Source organism: Megascapheus bottae, chromosome 13 (assembly GCF_031878675.1).
Source record: "Megascapheus bottae isolate mThoBot1 chromosome 13, mThoBot2.hap1, whole genome shotgun sequence".
In the NCBI taxonomy this organism is placed as follows: Eukaryota; Metazoa; Chordata; class Mammalia; order Rodentia; family Geomyidae; genus Megascapheus; species Megascapheus bottae.
The window spans coordinates 39,895,061-39,903,348 of record NC_143521.1 but is presented as its reverse complement, the minus strand read 5'-3'; the positions used below and the strand labels follow the sequence as shown (position 1 = coordinate 39,903,348).

Genomic DNA, 8,288 nt, shown 5'->3' with positions numbered 1-8,288 from the left:
AAGTCAAGCAGGAAATTGGAAGGAAGGAAGAAAAAAAAAAGAAGGAAGGGAGAGAGAAAAAAGAAAAACGAGAAAGAGAGAAAGAAAGAGAGAGAAGGAAAAAGAAAGACAGAGAAAGAAAAAGGAAGGAAGGGAAGAAGGAAGGAAGGAAAGATAGATTTGAATTTCAGGAGGAAAAGAAAAACAAAAACAACAACAAAAAGAAAACCTGCTCTGGTTGAGATTCTTAAGAGTTTTCATTTGTTTATGTGGCAGTTAATTAGCATGGTCCTAGACAATTCTTTTTGGGCTGCTCTCTTGGAGACTAATTTAGAAGCTCAACTGAGAGCAATGGCTGCCCATAAATTTTGCTTCCTGGATTGTCACTGCTCCCAATCAGGGCTCAGTTTCTTATATCCTCATCTCCCATGAGATAAAGATTCTCAGTTTTCACTACCAAAGATATTTATGGTTCTCTCGACTACTGTATTTTTTTACTCTGATGAATACTTAAGAATATATAAAAGATTGTGTCTCCATCTTCTCAGAGGTGGTTAGAAAGCTCAGAGTTGAATTTCTAACCTCGATTCTGTCAAGTTCACGTGACAGCATAGCTTTGCTGCACCCATTTTATACCAAGACACTTATTTCTTATTTCTCCTATAGCTCTTTTTCTCCTTACCTAATATTATAAGAAACTTATTCTTATTTTACATTCCCCAAAGATAACATTTACTATTTTTAAATGGAAGCAGTCAGGGAATTACAAAAATTATGAAGCTTGGATTATATGTCAGCTCAGAATTTGAGCAAGGATAGATGAAGGTTCTAGGGATGTAGATAGAATTAGTCATCAATACTCAAAAATACAAACTGATATTTAGCACTGGACCTTTTTCTAGACTAGACTCAGGCTTAACTGATTTCATGATCTGTTTTTAAACAAATTAGTGTCTAGCTGTCTTAATTACTTTCATGATTAATAACGTTAAAGTCCAAGATAATTATAATATTAAAAATAGAAAGACAAATATTTAGATTTCTAAGTGTTTTAAAAATGGTAATACCCAGGAGTCTTTAAGATAAATGAAATGCTAGTGATCTTGAAAAAAGTGTGAAAATGAAGAATAAGGTAATATACTTTTCTTTGGGAGATAACTATAGTAAAACACTTTCATCTTCCATTTTAGAAAGTAAGAATTACAAATATGGGGCAATTATGTAAAACCTTCCATGCTCATACATACTAATTGAATGAGCACTGATCCAAATTCTGAATCATTCAATTAAACGGTAATTTACTCATTCTGTTCAAAAAGAATTTACACTAATTGTATTCATTTTCTAATGTTTGGGCAGTCTAGCTTCCTTGATTAAAAAGGACTTCTGCTAGATTGAGTATATAAGATTCTAATAAGAAAGTAAATACAATAGAGAACACTATGATCAACACAGCATAGAAGTGTGTATACAATAAATATACTCTTAACATAACCACACGGAATATATTATTGTCTCCTAGAAAGAGACCATATAAACACATCTTCCTCATTCTTCCACTATCAGCATTGATGAAAATTAGCATACTGTTCATCTTTGGTAAATACTTTCAGAGACTATGTAGAAAGAAACTATGTTAGTAATTGCTATAACAAACTGACACTTGCTTCCACTATTTCACTATAAAATTGAAAATAGAAGAGTACTTGTCTAGCATGCCTGAAGCCCTGGGTTCAAATTACTCAGAACCATATACTCAGAAGAAGCGGGAAGTGATGCTGTGGCTCAAATGGTAGAGTGCTAGCCTTGAGAAAATAAAGGTCAGGGACAGTGGCTAGACCAGGAATTCAAACCCCAGGACTGGAATGAGAGAGAGAGAGAGAGAAAGAGAGAGAGAGAGAGAATGTGAGAGAATGGAAAGAGAAATAGAGAGCAAAAGAAAGAGAAAGAGAAAGAAAAAAGGAAGGAAGGAAGGAAGGAAGGAAGGAAGGAAGGAAGGAAGGAAGGAAGGAAGGGAGAGAAAGAAAGAGAGAAAAGAAAGAAAGACAGACAGAGAGAAAGAGAAAGGAAGGAAGGGAAGAAGGAAGGAAGGAAAATAAAAAGAGAGAGAAGGAAAGAAAGAAAGAAAAAAGAGGGAGAAAGAAAGAAAAAATTGAAAATGGAGCTCTCTGCCCCAGGAATTCATCCTCTGACACATGACCCAGTTTGGTCTAACATAGCATCCTTTTTCATTGTCACCTATCTTAATTAAGACAGCTTTGCATGAGTGATTGTGCATCATTGTTAATACCAGATCTCCTTTTAATGTGTTAGTCTTGCCACCAGTGAAGACATGTAGCCCTAGACACACTGCAGCATGCCACGACTGAGGTTCAAGTGTGTTTGGCTTGTATCAGAAAAGGGACAGCTTATTAAAAGGTATTAAAATGCTAAGTTGCTCAGGAGGCTGCCACTATGGAAATCTAATATGCACCAAAAGCAAAGTGAATTAAAATAATACAAATTGACTCCATTCCTATTCTCTGATAAGCCCAGAGTCCACAGATCTATGTGGAGGATTTAATTTCTTCCAAATCAATCACCTGAGAAGTTATTTTAGGGTAACATTTAGGAGGTCTATGTTACCTAGAAAGTTCCATGACATTCAGTCTTTGCCCTAAATAGAGTAAGATAACGGAAGGGAGACTGGTGAGATGATCACATAACAAGTTAAGGTTACTTGGGTTGTAGAACGCAATGGACAACATTTCAGAGCCTGAGGGTGGCCTGTCTCATACTAAACTATAGAATAAGAGAGAGAATTCAGAAACTTATCATACTGACTGTCATTGTCATGTCCTGGTTTGGGTCTGGTTTGGTTTGATTCTTCATTTCTTTCTGAAGTTGTGCTGATTCGATGATACATGCTCTCAAGAAAACCTACCGAACAAAGTAAAAATGGTACATACCAGCTGCCCAGATCTGTTCATTCCACTATACCCCACTACAGTGATATCTCTAACAGACAAATCTGATCTGTTCTGGACCTGTCATTTGGTCCTACTTGGCAACTCAGTCAGTCACAAATGGGAATGTCTCGTTAGGGTGCCTCTCTTGATTCTTTCTTACAAGCACTCTTTCAACATGACTGAACCACTGTATTATCCGAACACTTCCTAAACATCTAAACATCTTAGCCTCAAAAGACATTATGTTGCCAGACTCCATAGATTGGTTTTCCTATGTACTGTTGGCCTTATTAGCAATATTTTAGTAGTATTTGTGCCCTCGTTCTCCTCATTCACATATCTTATCTTGGAAGATTTCAGTGAAGGGGCCTGAGTTAGAGTCCCTTTCATTAGATATCAGGTATGTGCTGACCAGTAACTAGTGTTCATCTGTTCTATCACAGAGGAGATTGTTACACCTGTAATAGATAGATTTAGAGAAATGTCATAAACCCCAACCCTCAATCTTTCCTAAATCTGAAGAGTTATACGATGGAAAAATATACATAGAATATATAGTATATATTATATACAATATATAATATATACAATATTCTATATAGACACACATATGCATATATGTGAGTATACATATATAGACATATATGAGTATGTATTAAATATATTTCAACATATAGAAGAAAGGAAAAATAATTCTTTTTGCCAATCGCTAGGTGGAGGTACTATACATAATATTATTATTTCTACCATTACTTATTTTTTTACCTTGTTGAGAGTTTTATTGTAGAGCAGTCTTAATATATATGGACTTTTTGAATGAGGGGAAAAGGGGATGTAAAAAAATAAAAAATAAACTTGGAGAGAACTAGGAGGTTGTTTGTAATGGCCTTTAGTAGCTGCAGCATTTTACCAGACATTACTGGGTCTGAAGGTGAGGCTTCCCAACTGAAGCAGAGAAGTTGATGGCATAAGATCTGCCTCTTTCATCGCCATATCCTTAAAACAGGACAAGACGGCAGGTATCATCACTGAGGTCTCAAGTAGCATCAAAGTGTACAATTCTACCCTGTTCTGGACCTTTGTGCCATTCCCCCAACAAAAACTGTTTCTACAACAAGGCTTTCATTTCGCCTCCTAGCTGGACACAATGCTTACAGCAGCCTTTACTAGTCAGACAACACTGCCTCCATCTTTGTTTTCTTCTTTTTTTTCTTCTTCTTGGTGGTATCCTGTCCCCATCTCCAGGCTTGCCCCCAGTCTCTAGCGGAGCTTTGGTCTTCTTGTCCTTATTCTTCTATGTCTTTTCCTTCTTGACCAACTGAAAAGCTGCTGGAGAGGTCTCATCATTTTCACTCTCACTCTCTCCCTTTCGCTTTGTGACTTTTACTGCTTCAGCAGCTACTTGAGGAGCTTTTACTTCAGCAACAACTAACTGTGGGGCTTTCACTGCTTGAGTAACCGCTTCTGTTTTGCAAGAATCACTGTATTCAACATACTCTTGCTTCCTGGATGCAGGGATGCTGTCTGTAGGCTTGTCCAGAAGGCCTTGTTTGACCATCATCTTCTTTTGACTTGCCTTTGGACCTAAATCCCACTTAGGAGGATAAGTGCCTCTCTCCATGATAACGGTCCTAATCTTTGCTACTATACCATGGTCACAGGTAGAAATCACTGCTGTGGTCATTGATGCAATAGCCATGCAGATTGCTTCCTCTTTGGTGGAATATAGGTGCTGGCCTCACAACTCAACCAAAAGATTCCTAGCCTTCTTTCCGGATCATATTCAATCATTTTGCTCTCATAGTCCTCACTCTGAGCTGCCTCTTTACTGCGGCAGTGAGTGGGGGTGGCTGAAATAGGGCACCTGTCAGCGTTACCAGAGCCTGCACTCTGCTGTGATTTCATCAAGTGAGTGGCTCGTTCTATGCACACAATTAAACACCCAGTCACTTTGGGATCCAGGGTGTCACTACGTCCTGTCTTTTCGACCCGAAGTATTCGTCGGATCCAGGCTACCACCTCATGGGAAGAGGGGTTAGAGGGCTTGTTAAGATTAATGAAACCTGTCCTGATGTAGTCCCCAAGTGTCTCTCTTCAGAGGATTTGAATCACAAGGAAGAGGTGTATAGTGTGTTGTCCTTACATTCAGCTTGTCAAAATTCTTCAGCACCAAGGGCCACTGAGAAGTGTCCAATCGAGCCACCTTGGACTCTGGTTTGATAAGAAATTCTTCAGCATGTTGTATTTCAGGGGCATCTTCTTCTTCTAATGGCTTCTGGTCCTTTTTGCTTCTTTGGCAAAACAGTCACTAAAGAAATGAGATTTGGCAGAGAGTGGAGAAAGCTCCTGGGAAGACGGTGAAACGATAATCCTGGCCACTGCTGCCCGTGGCATCCCAAGGAAGATGGCACAGTGTGTAGGAGAGAGCCTCGGGAGTCGGGGCTTTAAAACAAAATACAATCAAGAAAAGGACATTGCATGAGCTCTATGTCCCTAGGTGCAAGCTTTTTTTCTTGTTATGTTTTAAACAGCTTTATAAACTCTTGTTCATAGAAGATATTATGTACATTTATTTCAGATAAAGGAAAGTAAGTTTATTTTGTGTTTGAATTCAACAAAGTAGTTGTATATTTGAACATGCAAAATTGGTATTTCCCAATGTGAGGCTTTCCTCCAGTGCAGCCCCTGAGACTCGAGGCTGCTCTCTGGAGGTCGTCTACAGCATAGAAACATGTAAAAATAGGTTGTATTTTACTCTATGTAGGATGCTAATCAATGAACACTTTATTTTACAGAGAAATCTTATCTGTGAACTTTACTATATATCTGTTTATTTTATTTTATTATTTTTTAATGAAAGAGCATTTAAAATGATATGCAGTCAATAGTAGTTTCTTTTTGTTGTTGTTGTTGTTGTTGTTGTTGTTTTAAAGAACTCTGCCTGCCCTGTAACTCACTGAATATGACCAGGCAGAAATTCTACAGAAACTTACGCATGTATCCAAGTCAAGTAGTTTTAGCTAAAGAAAGGGTCACCATTGCTTTCCGTTCAGTCGTGACTTTTTTTTAAGAATGTAGCTTGATATTGGCTTATTCTTGCATCTATGACTTTACCACCAGCCCCACTGCTGTGAGAGTCTGGTTCAGATAAAGTTTAGCCCCTTCACCTGCTGCCACAGGCCCCGCCCCCAGCATTAATTCCTACTCTGTGCTGCCCCAGGCTGCCACCGACATGACCCTCTTGTCCTTTCACCGAAGAGAAATGCATTGAAGATTCACTCCTGTCTACTGAGCTTCGTTAGGGATTTTATGTTTTCTACGCTTACTTCAGGAGAGAGACTGGCTGTATCACCAGATTCTTTTTTAAACATTTTAATCCCATATGAGCATGCTGTCCAACTTATGTTTTCATAAAATCAAACTTTTTTTAAGGTCTAATTTGTCTTGCAGTGATGTGGTAAGTTGCCAAATAATCGAGATTGTTTTAAAATGTTGTTCATACTCTAGTTTTGTAATTAAAATTTACCTTCAGTATGTGTAGGGTTTTTTTTTGGGGGGGGAGTTATTTGGCTTTTAATGTAAAGCGGATATTCCTGTCATTTTACATGGTTTCGTATTGAGATTTTATACATAGATTATAAAATGTTTCCCTAAAAAAAAAGAAATGAGATTTGACAATTTTCTTTAAAAACAAATGAAGTTTAAAGGCCCAAAACAGGGCAGATAGAAGAGGTGCTTTATGTTGTGCATTTTAAGAGGAAACTCAAGCATGTGTGGTTGAACACATGGGCCATTAGGCTGCTACCTGAGCAGGCTGTGAGGTGCACGTGTTACCTTCCCTTCACTTTCTACCATTACTTTTATGAGCAGCTACTGTCATCCATTTATTCTATGCCATCCATTATGAAAATCACTTTGTTTACATTATCTCATTTGATTCTATTTACTTATTTTCCTCTCCTTTAAGATATACTAAATGCTTTATACAGGAGCAGACATCAAGTTAGTGTAGGATTCAGGTTTCCATCTAGCCCTACTTGAATCCAAAGCCAATTTTGTGCAGTGATTGCTATTTTAATCATATAAAGTAGCTCTTATTTGGATGCTGTATGTGGTAGACTCTGGGGTGGTACACTATGTTCTTGCTTCCTGTGTTCATGTTGTTGGGTACTCTTCATCCTCTGAGGGTAGGGAAAGCCTAGTCTTTACTTCTACTTTAGAACAATGGCAAAGCTAATAGATGTTATTTAGTGATGATATTATAATCTATATTAATCTATCTTTCTAGTAGAATTACTGTAGAGACTTTCCCCCTATCCAGCCTCAAAACCTGAGGACAACCACCTTAAACAGAGGATCCACTTGAGCTACCTGGTTTCCAACTCAGAGTAACTATTAAATAATCAAAGCATTTTATTCTCAATTGGTATGCAGTGGTATTTGTCATGCAGCAATAGGCAACTAAAACTCCATGCCTTTTATTTATTCATTTTTCTTGAAGATCATTTTTGTAGCTTACTGTAGAGATTTATTTTATAAATGAATAGAAAATCTAAAATAGTCTTTGGTACTAGACTGATTGTTGATGCAATTATATGAATCATATCTAAAATATTAGTAATTTTATGAACTGCCTGAGAGAAAAGGAAAATGATTAGAAGATCGAAGGCCCCCTTTCTCCCTAGGGCCCATCTTGAATCTCAGGTAATAGTACTTTGAATACCCAGGGCACTATTGAAATTTAAATGTCATAGCTACCCTGTATGTGAGGCAGCCACTAATCCTCATGAGAAAACAGAACTATATTAAATTCTACTCTATGCAGAAGCCAGCAACTATGCATGCTGACATGAATGGCTTTTAAAGGTTAATTAAAAGCAGTGAGTGATAAAAATTTAAAAGTTTAATCTTTTAATGGCATTATTTCCGACCTTTGGGTTGGGATTCCAAGCTGGGTCATCCAGACCCCAGCTGCTTCCCATTTAGGAGAGACACTCTGCAGACACAGTGTCCTTGCCTTTCCAGGGCAGGTTTTGTCCAGGTTTCTTGTGGTGGAGGATAACTTCTGAGAACTGCGAGTAGGCTTTCTCTTTTCAGAGAAATATCCTCCTCATGAAGATTCACAGTGAATATTAATGACACCTAGAAGGTTACAGTTTAATAAAAAACCAATTACTTTTTAAAGAATATGCATTACTTATACTTACTTGCTTTGAGAAGATTTACTATTATCAAAAGATCTTCTAATTTGAATGATTACTGCTTGAGAATGTGTAAAAATGATTCTATGAATTTGCAACCCAACTTTATGTCAAAACTACCAGATGTTGTTGATGTTAAAAAAATCAAGTATCAAATAAT

The 8,288-nt window shown here is 37.5% G+C and overlaps 1 pseudogene; it reads right to left on the bottom strand.

Annotated features, from left to right (window-relative positions):
• Positions 1-4,093: 4,093 nt before the first annotated feature.
• On the bottom strand, positions 4,094-6,161 carry LOC150055882 (H/ACA ribonucleoprotein complex subunit DKC1 pseudogene; annotated as a pseudogene).
• Positions 6,162-8,288: the final 2,127 nt, after the last annotated feature.